Source organism: Arachis ipaensis, chromosome B04 (genome assembly GCF_000816755.2).
Source record: "Arachis ipaensis cultivar K30076 chromosome B04, Araip1.1, whole genome shotgun sequence".
NCBI classification, from domain to species: domain Eukaryota; kingdom Viridiplantae; phylum Streptophyta; class Magnoliopsida; order Fabales; family Fabaceae; genus Arachis; species Arachis ipaensis.
The window spans coordinates 8427648-8433349 of record NC_029788.2 but is presented as its reverse complement, the minus strand read 5'-3'; the positions used below and the strand labels follow the sequence as shown (position 1 = coordinate 8433349).

General features: G+C 37.5%; 1 long non-coding RNA gene across 8 annotated transcripts; it reads right to left on the bottom strand.

The window, feature by feature from the left end:
• Positions 681–5473, bottom strand: LOC107638755. Of its 8 annotated transcripts, none has more exons than XR_002360621.1 (11): positions 4954–5473; positions 4631–4780; positions 4045–4542; positions 3300–3981; positions 2917–3184; positions 2515–2662; positions 2049–2154; positions 1896–1973; positions 1452–1785; positions 1108–1177; positions 681–996 (listed from the first exon to the last, which is right to left on the bottom strand). It is a non-coding gene; the product is annotated as an uncharacterized LOC107638755 (long non-coding RNA). The 8 variants fall into 8 exon arrangements; XR_002360624.1 differs by having other exon boundaries at positions 1452–1794; positions 2515–2646; XR_002360623.1 differs by having other exon boundaries at positions 2921–3184.

The window sequence follows — 5702 nt, the reverse complement described above, 5'->3', positions numbered from 1 at the left end:
AAAAATCATAATGTTTCATTTAAATCAGTTACGTATATAAATTTTTTTTATTGTTTTTTTTTATTTAATATTAATTATTTTTAAATTATTTTTACTTATAAAAATTAAATAAAAGATATATTAATAATTAACATGTCATATAAGCATAATATATTTTGAAGAATTGAAAGATCATTGATATGCTAATCAGTCTCACAAAATTAAATATTAAATCAAAAGTCGAAATTGATATTCTAAAAAAATTGTTAGTGGCCACGCTTTTAAAACGTGGCGAAAAGTGCTAAAAAAGGTGCCGACAGCTTTTCGCCACGCTTTTTGAGCTATCGGCACGCTTTTGAAAGGGTCATATTTGCTAGCATGCCGGTTGCTCTATCGCCACGTTTTTTAGATCTATCAGCACGCTTTTTTTGTTGGCACGCTTTCATCAGTTGCCACGCTTTTAGGTTTTAACATATCGGCACGTTTTAAAAATGTACCATAAAGTGAAAGATATGGCCATGCTTTTGAAGCGTACCAATAGTAAAAGATATGGTGTCACTTTTGAAGCGTGCCAATAGTCAAAAAAACACGGACCTATTGCCACGCTTTTAAAGTGTGGCTATATCCCTATCAAATTAAAAAAAAATCTGGCATGTGGTTTTACACGTACTCTAATAACACTCCAAAAACAAGAAAAAGCATTGACAAAAATATGTGAATATTATTTTAAAAAATAAATTAATGAAAATTAGTAATAAAATTCAAACCAAATTAGCTATATCGATCTCTTATAACCCAAATAGTTATAAAATACATTGGGATAAAAAATATCAATCTCTCCCTCTTCATTGTAGCTTCATGTTGCTTCATCTCATGACTTAACTGGATTCTACGAGCCCTTACTCTTGCTTGAACTCGACCATAGCCAAGGTTGCTTGAACTCAACCATAGCCAAGGCAGTGAAGGCACGTAACACGCTTCCATCTTTTCCTCACAAGTTTATGGACATTAGACACACTGCATTGAACCAACATACAAGTGTGTTAACATTTGAAGACACTTATTTGGGAATGAAACTATGTAGATTATACAGAAATCAAGAAAATTTTGAACTTGAAGAAAACATACTTGCCAAAAACTGTTGGTCCAACACCAAATACCATAAGCAAAGTTAAAACAGCTTTGTATGTTGGTATCCCTGAAATACAGTAAAAATCAAACAACTAGTTATTAAGAAAGAACCTATTCAATAAAAATACAAGATTCTACCATCTTTCAATAATCAACACTGCCCCAAATTTATCTAATGCAGTCGTTCATAATCCTATATAATCTTGTGTAACCAACCATCCATGTAATCATCCTAATCTTTGCAATATAAAGTTCATGTCCATGTGGGATTTTACCACCCAGAATTCAGTCCCACACATAGCAACAGTTTCAAAATTATAATACAAATGCTACTAAAGTACCAGTTCCATTTGCTTTAATGCGCTTATTTGCCTCTTCCAGTATTTTATTTACAGCTTCAACCGACTCCATACGAACCTAAAAGGAAATCACAGAAGAATGTCATGAAACATCATAATAACATCATTCCTTTTAGTTATAATAAATAGTTAAAACAAGCCAGCAATATCAAATTATTTGAAAGATATGGTCAATCAAACTTTCCACTAGGACTTTCCAAGTTCTTCAAGAGAGTAGAAGTAATCTTTCCACTAATGTCTTCACGAGGCAAGCTATCCAACCCACCAGCGGCAACTAAGGAAGATGAGTCTGATGTTTTGACTGATCTCTTGGGAGCTGCAGATGCTCCGTGAAGCAAAAAAATGAAAAAAAAATAAAAAAATCGGACAATTGGAAAATTAAGAAACAAAAAAGATTTAACAGAAAATACATCATGAACAGCATACCTCATGGATTCTTCTCATACTCAGTATCAAGAGCCCTGAGCAATGCAGGCTTAACATCAGTAGAGAACCCTTTAATATCTGCACAGGGAAAACTTTAGAACCTTGTAACAAATAAATAATGAGGGAAGGACATTCAAAAGTTAATGTAGTAACCTGGACCAACAAATCTATGCAGAACACCCAAAAGCTTAGTTGAAGCATTTCTAGTGGCAGCTGCACTTGACTCCAGCCTAGTTTCTTTCAGAAAATCAATTAACTCCTGCAAAACAGGATTGCATCAGAACATACAAAGTATAACTAAGACTCAAAGAGTATCTGTAAGACCATAATGCAAAATCAATAAGCCACTTTACTTTCTTATTATATAACCTATGAAGCATGAGTACTAATACATGGCATGGACATAATATAATATTGTTGCAAAGATACAGCAATATTTACAAACTCGAAGAAGTAATACAGCTAAGTATAATATATATATTTAAAGAATGATGACCTACAGTGCCCTTAAAGTTGCTTGATTTTCTAGCAAGAACAAATCATCCATGGTCAATAATCTAGGGAGGACAAGTAAGAAGATAAGGATATTGAAGAATAAGTGTGAGAAACTGAAGACAACCTCATGAATATGTAAGCCCTGCTGATGATCCATAGAATTTTGCTGATGATGATCATGTAAGCCCTGCTTCAAGCAAAATGGCTCAATCATCTTCCTTAATGCTTTCCTTCCCCAACTAATCAAGATTAGTGTCTGAATTTTTGCAATCCTCAAAGACAAATTACTAAGAATCAGTAATTTTCTAAGAGATTTTTTTATGCTTTTCATATCTCAAAATTTTAGAGGGAGAGGTTAAAACCATCAAATACAAGTCAGTAAAAAAGAGTATTATATCTAGTTTAATTGGAGAACGTGCAGGTTCAATTTTTGTGTGTTTATTTGTGAATTATTATTCTCTCCGAAGAAGAACAAGTTAAAAAATGGAAAACATAAGATAATTAAGGAGTAGAATCTAATAGCTACCTACAAGTGACTCTTGACATGAGTAATGCTTAGGCCTCTGACATTCATTATTCGCCTAATATGTTATTCTTGAATTGCATGCAGTAAACACCAAACACAATGCAGTAAAGCACCAGACCACTGAAGCAAGAATCCAAGAATTGCCGAGCCAAAAACCACGGGTGTGTTTCCGAAGTTCCAATCAAAGGAGAGGACACCCGGAGGGTCTAAGCAGGGCATCATAGCGGCCAGGAAAATCAATGTAATAGGTGGTGTTTTCCACATCAGTCTGTTAATGAATGCATAAATTAGGCAAAACAAAGAAATAAATCATTTAATGCAGAGAAATAGATAGGAAGCACAAAGAAATTGGCATTAAAAGGAAGTAACAATGATAAAATTACTCATGATAAAGCTGTCCAGTTTTCTTGCTGCTGCAGCCGAGACCAAAGGATTTTATTTACAGCACTCAGTACAATCCACGCCAATGCCACACATGCACCAAAAAAATGGAACTGCAGATCAGTCACCGTAGCCACAGCAACACCGATAGATACCACCGTTAATGCTATAGCCTGTAAAGCGACAAATAATATACTAGGCATTTCAATCTAAAATGAGATGAGCAACAAATAATGTACTAGGCATTTGAAGAAATCATGGTGAAGTGTGCTTCTGCTTGAGCATGAGCTTATCAAATTGTTTCTGAAGATTATCCATGTCATTCTGAAGCTCCAAATACTTGGTCTTGATAGTCTCAAGCTCAAACTTGAGTGTGTTAATGTCTTTCTTGGCTGCTGTCCACCCTTCTTGGAACGATTGCGGCGTCCCTTCCAGAAGCGTTTTCCAGTTGGTGAGTACAGGAGGTTGATACTGATGAGATTCAACACCAACACCTTCTTTCAAAGTAGTGTTGGCCAGTGCATTGCTTATCTTGACTTGCTCAGAGAACAGAACTTGGACTACTACTCTTAGTGGTAGCCTCTCATTTTGAGCAGCATGCATGCAAGCATCAATGGACAGTTTCTGGCAATCCATTACTCGGCACAGTCGCTTCCTTTCGTGCTCGCTAAGCGTCGGATGTGCCTGTTAAATTCAATTCATTAGAACATTGCATACTAGTTTAAGAATGAATTAATAAAAAGTTACCTTAAGATAAGAATCAAGTGCCCTGTAAAGGCCATCATCAGATGTCCTAGCTGAGTCAGGCAAAGCTTCTGCAAGAACCTGAAACTTTGTGAGGGAAAGGTTCCTGTCTCTGGAAACTTCAGTGAGATAACTGTCAACAAGCCTTGCAACTCTTGCCTTTGCATTCATCTGCTTCTCCAAAAATGATTCCCTATTTGGACTAACACTCTCAGTCTGCTCCTGAACAAGAAAATGCTCCAACACCCTCTGAACATGATCCACATCATACACAGTCTCACTTTTTTCATAACAAGGTATCAAAAGATCACCAAGTGTTGCTTGCTCAACTGCATTCCCACCCTCTTCTCCAACTCATTCACCAATGCAGGTGCCACTTTCTACATGTTTGCCATCCTAAGAAGCCTCAGCAAGAAGCTGCATGTAACACTGTCCTTCTGTTGTGGAATTTTTAGGCCACGTATTATGAGAGGTTTTGTGATTTATTTGTAATGGAACTCCCTGGAGAGAATACAAAAGAAAGAAATCACAATCAACTTCGAAAAACCTGAACGAGGCATAATTTGAAGCTGAAAAGAAACTTGAATACCTTAGTTAGGAGAGGCCTAATGTAATTATCTGCTGCTGCTCTAAATTTGTCACCTTGCAAAAAATTTAGGGGTATTCTCTGCCAAACGAGATTCAGCAAAGAATGAACTCAGAATGAGCACCACATATCAGTAGCTGAGCACTACCACAGCTGCAGCAGAACAGAACCAAATGTCAAGAAATTTAGAAAAAATCCCTAAACCAAATATCATATATAGAAATTTAGAAAAATCAGAAATAATGAAGAACCAAGAAAATCAAAACAAAAAATCAAATTCAAAAACAAATAATCAGATCAAGGAAAAATTGGACCAAATAATTTACCATGGCGCTGCGAACGCTGAAGGTGGCTGACGGAGGTGCGACAAGTGACGGAGAGAGAGACGGCGGAGCGACGACTTCACAGAGGGAGACGGCAACACGACGGGTGCTGAACCATGGAGGGAGGAGCGACGATTGAGGGTTTGTGATACAGAGTGAGCGTCGACGGAGGGTTTGAGATAGAGAGTGAGCGCCGAGGGAGGCCTTAACAGAGTGAGTCACCGCCGAAGGAGGGATAGGGGTTTACAGGAGAAATGGAAGGAGCATCGACGCAAGGAGCACCGGCAGAGGTGGCACCTACGAAGGGGTTGCGAGAGAGGGTTGGAACGAGGTTGACCAACGAGTGTTATTGGGGAGAGAGTAAGAGCACCGGTGATGAGCTCTATGTTAGTTGAAGAGCGCCGCCGCCGTTAGGGTGATGAACTCAGCTTTTCACTTTTCAAGGCATTGTTAGGAAGAAGAGTGTGTTTCGAAGAAAGGAAGGAGTGTTGTTAGGGCATTGTTGTGTAAAACTGTGTGTTTCGAAGAAAGAGGGGGTGGAAACTTTCTTTTTTTGTTTTAGAACTTTATGGCCACGCTTTTAAAGCGTGCCGAAAGAGTTAGAAGAAATGGCCACGTTTTAAAAATGTGACGATAACGAAATCATTTTGCCACGTTTTTTCAACGTGCCGGTTTTTCTCGCAAAAAAAAGTGGCCAAATTTTAAATCAGTGGGCACCCTTAAAAAAATGTGCCAATTTCTTTCTATGGCCA